Source organism: Alligator sinensis, unplaced genomic scaffold, assembly GCF_000455745.1.
Source record: "Alligator sinensis unplaced genomic scaffold, ASM45574v1 scaffold722_1, whole genome shotgun sequence".
Taxonomy (NCBI): Eukaryota; Metazoa; Chordata; order Crocodylia; family Alligatoridae; genus Alligator; species Alligator sinensis.
In genome coordinates this window covers 1,032,968-1,041,281 of record NW_005842345.1, presented here as the reverse complement: position 1 = coordinate 1,041,281, position 8,314 = coordinate 1,032,968, and the positions used below count along the sequence as shown (strand labels likewise).

Below are 8,314 nucleotides of genomic sequence, written 5' to 3'. Positions count from 1 at the left end.
CTGAACGGTGCAGACAAGCTGGCTCCTCTCTTGCAGTGGCCCATGTCAACTCTGGCCAGGGATGGTGTATGCATAGAGCCATGGCACAGCAGGTGCCAGGGTCTGGGAGTAGGACCCCTCACTGAAGCACTACTGAACAAACCAGCATCACACTACCACCACCTTGAGAAGTGCTGACAAGCAGCACAGAGCAGATGTGACCCCCTGAACACAGCAAGTCTGCCGTTCTCGGTTCAAGATCACACCACCGCCTGCGCTAGTGGTAACACAGAGCAGGGCAATGGTCAACAAGAACTGGCTGTGTCCCTGCGGCACACTCTGCTTGGGGAATGTATCCCATGCCATTCACTGCATTGTAGCCACCCAACCCGAAAGGGGCCGCTAGCTTGTGCAGTATGCCCATGGAGGTGTTCAACCCGGAGCGTGAAAGGTCAGAGCCCAGCTGCTGATGTGGTTAAGGCATGTCAGCTTCCACACCTGATGACACACGAGGCTCAGATGTGGCTGCATCACGTAGAAATGGGCTTCATCACCCAGCCTGCGGAACCAGGGCCTCCAGCACAGTCCAAAGCAGGACTCCAACTCACATCCCTGGAGCCAGAGCAAGGTACCATGCAGGAGGTCTCAATGCAAGGGCTGCAAACAAGGGGCTGGTGGCTGTGGCCACCCCATCTTCTGGCAGGGCATCTCAGGTTGCCAGCTAGTTGAGAAAGGATGTAAGGGCCAAGGAAGCTCCATCCCAGACCTGACTGAGAACGGCCATGGTCTGGAGATCCAGAAGAACCTTCCCCTCCGAGCCAGCTGCCGTCAATCTGCTCCCCGTGCAGCAAACATCACCGCAGCGAGGTAGCCGCTTGCAGGCGGCCTGTCCAGCGCGAGGGCTGGATTCCCACAGTGGCTGGTTGTGGCGCAGCCTTGCTGCTCTGGTGAGGTGGCTCCAACCCCACAGGCAATCCCCACCACACTTGCAACATATGCACAGACCCAGCTCACCTCCCCAGCTCCTGCTTGCTTGGTGGCCTCTGCCTTCCAGCTCTTTTCGTGGGCGTACAGCCTCTCGCTCTGCCCCTGCGCCAGCTGATCCAAGTGCGTCCTTTGGCTGCTGATAAATATTTAACACGCAGGCAATGACAGAATTCACAAAGGTTGAGTGTTTCATGTTTGCTCGGCAGTGGGCGCCAGGCCTGCTAGCATCGATTAGATAGCACTCCTACACAGCAGCAAGTCTGCGCTTGGAGTGCCACGGCCCATCTGCAACAGCAGCAGGCCCTTCTGGAGCAGGCTGTCTGCCCAGGGCTCAGAGCGCTTCAAAGCTTCAGCCAGCAGAAAGGAGGCACAAAGGGGCTGCGACTTCCCCCACGTGGTAGAGTTTGGAATAGAAGCCAGGAGTCCCAGCACCCGGCAGGGACAGCTGCAGAGAGGTGCCCTGGCTTGAGCATAGTCTAAAAGCTTCCTAGCAGGTCCTTGCGGGTAACAGGCCTCCAGGCTGGGGGAGGCAGTGCTACTTCCTATTACATGAATTGCTACAGTGCCTAGGAGCCCCAGCCTGCTGCTTCTGCTCTGGCCTCCCTCTGTGGCAGCCGGGAAGCAGGCAGCACGGCTGAGCGTGGGGCCTTTGGTCCGTGTCTCACCTCGTAAAAAAGCCATGACACCTAGGAATAGACAGCTGCAGCAGTTGGGCTGGCTCCCCTGGGTAAGGCATCCCCAGCAAGGTGCTGCTTTCTGAAGCCCACTCACCTGTAGGGAAGGAGGGCTCACTTCAGTATTTTGAGGGACTCGGCATTATTTATTGGCATGAAGGCTGCAGGGGGTGGCACTGATCCTGACTGCAAGGGCTGGACAACAGGTAACATAGGGGAGTGGTGGGGGCTTAATGCAGGCGGGAGACTGCATCAACAGCCAAAGAAACGCTGGTGAATGGCAGCCAGGCCGAGCTATCAAGCTCTCTGCAGCAGGGGCCCACGCTCCGTGTTCAGCTTATCTCTACCCGGCGTCTCAAGTCTGCTCACAATTCTGCGCTGTGTTAGCAGGTGCCCGGCTCCAAGGCATTTCATATCCCACCTTTCTTGGCACCACCAAGGGGGCAGACACTTGAAGGCAAAGGGCAGATGAATGACCTGCGCGGCTGCTGTCAGCAAGTGGCTTTGCAGATGGTCCCAGCACTGAGCTGTGTGCTCACGGCAGGTCTGAGTCAAGGTGGTTCCTCTGCGGGCTCTGCCTTCACCACTGCAACAAACCCCGTTGTGCTTACCTCGTGCTGTTACATTGTCTTCCTGTTGCAGAGCGCAGCAGAGCAGCAGCACAAGTACGCACACCCCTAGCTGTGCCTTGGCAAACACCTTTGGTTCCAGGACCTCCCTGCACTTTGACAGCACTGATTAATTAAGCCGCACGGTCCCATTTTAGAGACCGGGAAAACTGAGGCCCACTGTGTTTACTCATCAAGTTTAAACCAGAGCAGGCAATAGCGAACCCAGGTGACCTGACATCCTGGGTCTGCCGTTATGCCTGCCTCCTCTCCGACTGTGGCACATGCAGTGGAGAGGAGCCAGAATAGGGAGCAGGCCTGACTCTAGGCACCACAAGGAGTTGGGAGGCAGGAGGGGAAGAAAAATCCCCCTGTAACAGGAGCAGGAGTTCAGCCAGTGTAATTCCCTGGGTGGGCTCTCCCTAGCATTCAGCATTCCCCCCCATCATGACACCCGGCCTATGCCCTTCTCTTGTGAGGAGTGCTCAGCTGATTTTTATGCAGCAGGGTCAACCTGTGCTCTCCCGTGGGCAAACGCAGGCCAGTTACCTCCTGCTACTTCCCATTTAATCAGGGCCTGGAAAGATACTAACTTTCCTCTGCCAGGGGCACAGGGCTGTGGGCATGGGACAGGGTGCTGTGTTAACCTGGGGACCACACAGCAAGTAGAGCTCCTGCCAGTGCTGAGACCGGGACACGGGGATTCAGGGCCAAAACATCACGCCTTGACTGGCTTCTGAGGAAACACACACCAGGAAAGCTGTCAGTGCTCCAATACGCCGTGGGGCATCAGACTTCAAGGAAAGACCCCGGAGCCGAACGACCGTGTCATTTAATTTTTAACTTTTTTTTTCTTAAAGATGACTTCCCATTTACAGTAAGACAGTTCTAACAAATTCATTCCTTGTTCACAAAAAAGAAGAGAAATTATATTAAATAATTTCTGCCAATAAATAACATTTGTCACCATTTTTCTTTAAACATAACTAAAAAAAAAAAAAAAAAAGCAAGAAAAAAAAGGAGGCAGTCTCCAGGCAACGGGCATAGGATCCTTCAGCGGAGAACCTCACATCACCATCGCACCCAACACGCATTCCTAGGGGCTCTGCGGTTCTCGTGGCGTGAGGCAGGCCAGCCTCCAAGCGGCTCTGTTCAGAGAATCTAGCTAGGTAAGACATATCTGAGTGTTGCAGCGTGCTGAGAAGGGCCCTCCCCGTGGGTGTGCAGGATGTTATCACCATCAAAGGTTCTCCCTATACAAGGTGAACGCACCTTTGTTCCCAAAGCTTAAACAAAAAACCCATTGCTGACTCCCTCCTTGTTACATGCACCTTGCTATAACATGCAAAAAACCCCAGGCTGCTTGAGACAGCCATCCGGAGAAAGGAGTGAGTGCGAGCGCGCTGCCCCTACATGGCCAGAGTCGCATGGACTGACTGTGCTCCAGGGCTTAGGGCCTGCTTGGCTTTTTTTCCCCCTTTTTCTTTTTTTTCCTCCCTATTTTGGGTTTTTTGTTGGGTTTTTTTTTTTTGTTTTTTGTTTTTTTTGCAAAGTCTCCTTTGTTGAGCTTCTGCAGCTAGATGGCCCAGGAGGAATAGAGGAAGGGGGGCACTAGGTATTCACAATGCTTGGTACTGGGATGAGGGGAGCAAGGAAGCCCCTCCTGTTCTCACGCGGGCCTCTGAAGGGCAAGATCCCTCTTCCCCGCACAACAAATACTGGGGTGGTGGCCTAGCGCCATCCTGGGAACCAGTTCGGTTTTTTTTGGAGCTGTCCAGGCATTAAGGCCTGTGCAGTGGGGTTCTCTGCCTCCCTCAGGATACACTGGATGGAGGTAGAGGGCACCGCGAGGTCTAAATGCTTAATACTGAAAGTACAATGGAGACTCTTTGCACTTGGAAGCAGCAGCTCTCGCCTACTGCTCTGACCAAAAGTGGAGTCTCAACCTGCCCTGGTTCACCCTCTCGTGGGGGCTCTGTCATCACCTGTCCATACAGTCCCTGCCACTCGCTGTGTAACAGCACTGTGCTGCGCAGCAGCTAGCTAAACCCCAGCAGAGGGGAAGCCAGCACAGAGAGGGTTACAGGGATGAACATTAGTCAATCAAGGGGGTAATTAACACCCACTCTCCCCAATCTGTGCTGCTGCTCACCCCCTCACCCCATTAGGAACACTGCATGCTGTGCTGAAGGAACAGAGACCCTGGCACTGGCGTTCCCATGGAAACTGGAGACTGTGCTTTGCCTGACAGCATGCTAGCTGCATGTGCTTGTGTGGGATACAGAATACATTCCCAGCAGCTCTCAGATGGATACTAGAGAGGAGGGGAAAGGCCCAATAGCTCCTGCATGGGGAAGCCATGAGTCATCCACAGTGCTCCCGACGCCCACGGCCCACTGGGCTGGCGATTACTTTCCTCCCGTCTGTGACTAATGTGAGAGCAGGACTCCTGATCCCAGCTCAGCCCCACCGACTGACAGCAATGGGATGGCTCGGGACTCCTGTTGGAGGAGCATCCGCTAATTAACAGGCTGGGAGAGACCCCCTCTGGGTCAGCGTGCTGTCAAGTCACAAGCCAATCGGAATTGAGGAGGGCTCGTGGATCGGTGTCCCCCGATCGGTTGCATGGATAATTTTGGCAGGCGCACGGCTCCGGTAACTATGGTTTCACAGCTCCAAGGTTTGCAAACACCACTTAGCAATGTTATGATGAGCCTCTTGCTTTGAAATAGCAGCTAATCTTTTCCCTGGGGAGAAGAAAGGGCTAAAAGGCCCACAGCAGGAGCTGGCAGGGCCAAAAAGTGTGATCTGCTTGAAAAAAATCCATCTGCAGAGCCTCTGGCACAGGAGAGGTTTTGCGAAGAAATGACTTTGTCTTGTGAAAAGCCAGTACCAGAAGCCCAGAGTGCATGAACAAAACCACAGTCAGAGCTGGCACGCCATTAACTGAGGCAGAGTGAAGGGGGACAGAAATCACCACTGGCGGTAAGTTCCCAAGTGGCGATGAACAATGAGGTTAACAAATATCTTGGCAGTGTCTTCCTCTTCTCCCCAGTTTTAAGAGAGGGATCCCAGCTGCCTCAGCTCCCCCCTTCACTCCTGACCCCGAATGGGGTAGAGGCCACGTTGTGGGGCCTGGCACAGGGCTCACAGCCCAGAGTTGCTGAGCAGAGGCCGTCCAGCCCTGGCCAGCACCTCTGTGCCATCAGCCATCTTGGAAAGAAAGATGCAGTGCTTTAGCCCACTCATGCTTTGGGACAGATGCCATACAAAACAGGAGGTGCACAGACAGGAGCAATCAAGCCCTTGCCCCCCATGGGGTAGGAAACAGACAAGCCTTCTCAAAAAACACTCACATTTGCACAAAGCAGGGGGCGTGTGGAAAAAAAAAATGGAGGCAAGTGACTTCAAGTGTCCATCACTAAAACCCTGGTCTGCTTACACAGGCAGTTACCTAAAGAACCACTAAGGAGTCACCTTTGTGACGTGGAAGTAGGAAAGAGGTTAGAAGAGGTTTCTGCAAGGTTGATGCCTTCCCTGGGGGCTAGAAGACAAGCGGGTGGCCACAGCATGAAGGGAAGCCAGCAACATCAAGGGGCAGAAAACGGGCTGGCAAACATCCCTCTCTAGAAGGCTGAGTCTAAGGCTGCACACCTGCTACACTTGTTCAGCGGTGTTAGCATGTGGTTTAAACCAGAAGGGCAGTGGAAGGCGGCAAAGTGTGCTGCTTTGATGAAGCGTGACAGCGGCAGAAGAGGATCCAGCTACGGTGACAGGTCAGCCAAAGGCAGGGGAAGGGACCTTTGCACTCCTGAAAAATAAGAGAGCTTCCTGGGATTTTTACGGGTCTGTTCTGACACCTGTTTCAGTCCGAGTCTAAGTAAACTAACCCAGCGGGGTACTCTGCTTGCTGAGATTCCAGCTTTGCAGCATTTCACAATTGAGAGGCCAATCTCGGGAAATTCTCAGCTGTGCGCTGGTAACACACACTGAGCACCCTGCAATGAGATGCCTTTTTGTCCAACTTGCCGAAAGATCCACTCCACTAAGTGCCTTCAAAACCATTGCCCCACATCCACTGGGTTCCCCTACTCACTTACCCCCTCTACAAAGTCTCTCTCCCCATTGCAACCCCAGGGCACAGATGCTTCTGAGAACACAGCATTTCACAAGACCCTCTCTGCCATGACTGCTCACTTACAGGCCTGATTTCCGGTGGCACCAGTGGACACTGATCCTTCCCCCATGATAGCTATGTTACTGGCAGGATACCGTGGTGCCCGCCCTTCCTGTGGACAGATAAGCTCCTCCTTTCTGAAAGTCACTGCTGTCCCCTGGACAGTTCAGCTAACCACTGTAGAGCAGCAGTCTCACTTCTACTGGGTGCTTGGTACTCAAATGCATTATGCTTGGTCTACACACCTTCTGGTTGCTCTACTCTGTGGCAAACCCAGCAGCAAATACTGAGGGCCAGCAATTCCCTCGCACCCCATCTTTACACAGGGAGATCTGGCACAGCGAGTTTACTGCTTTCTCCCAGCCTCAGCCCCAAAAGCAGGCACATGAAGATGGCCTGGGAGACTACAATGAATTCCCTCTCCACATGCAAAGACAAATGTCCAAAGCCTTCAGCAAAAAACTTCCCTTTGTGAAACAACAGCCTGGCTCACCTCCCCCACCTCGACCCATGCACAAATTCCTGTTCAAAACAGATTCACGCCTGTCTGCCAACTGAACAATTAAGGAAGCCTCTTGGCATCATGCTTTTCCCTGTCAAGAGTGCTATGTCCCATCAGATCCACTGGGCACACTGTTGGTCTGCCTGGGCATAACAAAGCAATCCCCTCTGCACGTGTGCAAGAGGTGAAAGGAGAAGATACAACTGGGCTGGAACCCCAAAACGCTTCAAGAGGGACTGAGGGTATCTTTCAACTTCTCAAAGGAACGAAGATCTGCCATCAAATGGGCACAGATACTTGGCAGCAATGATGGAATTGCTAAAACCCATGGCATCAGACTGTATCTGTCTAGGAAATGCTGGCAGACCTGCACTCTTACAGAGTCAGAGCAACATCCGCTGCTCGCAGAGGGCACTCACAGGGGCTCTCCATAGTCCGACTTAACCATGCTAATGGAACCTGGAAAATTCAAGAATGGCTTGTGCTGTCTGACTGTGGCCTGTAAGAGGACTCTAGCCTAAGAGGTGCTGTGAAGTACACTCAGCCCAAGATCAGCAGAAGTCCACATAGGCACTGGCTTGGACTCTAGTCACAGCTCCAAACATCTGAGATTCCCTGAGAGCCGCAGTATGTCAATATGGTCAAGAAGCTACTATCGTGTGATGGGGGTAGAACACCTGCCTTAACAGTTAAGCCAACAGGGCTTTTTCATGCAGGCCTGGAAAAGTCTCTAGGAAATCTGCCATTTCTGGAAAGAGTTTCCTCTGCCCTAAGTGGAATTAGAAAGAGGGAGATTCCAGATGCATGATGCTCTCTGCAGAAGATTTAGATGCCAATCACATGTTGCTTATACTGTTTGGAACTATGCAGGTGCTTAGCAGCCCGGATTCCAGAAGACCAAAGCTTATGAAAGAAAGAACAGCTGGTAAAGGGAATAACTCCCCAAGCTTGCCTTTCTGGTCAGTCTCAGAGAGGGGTGGGGTTTTTTTGCTTTTTGTTTTGCTCCATTGAAATGAACGTGATCCTGCAGAAAACGGTGCTGGTACTGGAACATCGCACCTTTGTCCCTTAAAGATAATGCGAGACTCTTGCTGGAATCTCAGCTACCTACTTTGATGTCCCTTCTGATAAAAGTCCTCTAAAACAGTGGAGAGGGATGGATCTGAGCCAGTCGCACCATGCAACATGCCTTCCACGGAAACAAGTGTTAAAGCAGCAGATGCAGCTAGGCAGCGAGTTGGAGAAAGGAACAGCCAACTCTGGGAAGAAGATAGTTGCAAAACCATGTTAGAAAACGAAAGCCCCTGCTTTTGGAAAGCACAGGCCAATTTAAAACTGTACCAAAGTCAAAAGACCAAAGCGGCCTGGGACTCAGGGAGGGGGGGGA

The 8,314-nt window shown here is 52.9% G+C and overlaps 1 protein-coding gene across 5 annotated transcripts in view; it reads right to left on the bottom strand.

Annotated features, from left to right (window-relative positions):
• SORBS3 (sorbin and SH3 domain containing 3) overlaps nt 1-8,308 on the bottom strand; it is a 32,693-nt gene extending 24,385 nt beyond the window's left edge. For all 5 annotated transcript variants that reach the window (XM_025210382.1, XM_025210387.1, XM_025210388.1 and 2 more), the window contains exons 1-3: nt 3,001-8,308; nt 1,632-1,737; nt 994-1,102 (exon numbers count right to left, since the gene is read on the bottom strand). The gene's annotated coding sequence lies outside the window, so the exon portion shown is untranslated. The remainder of the gene's footprint in view (nt 1-993; nt 1,103-1,631; nt 1,738-3,000) is intronic.
• Nucleotides 8,309-8,314: the final 6 nt, after the last annotated feature.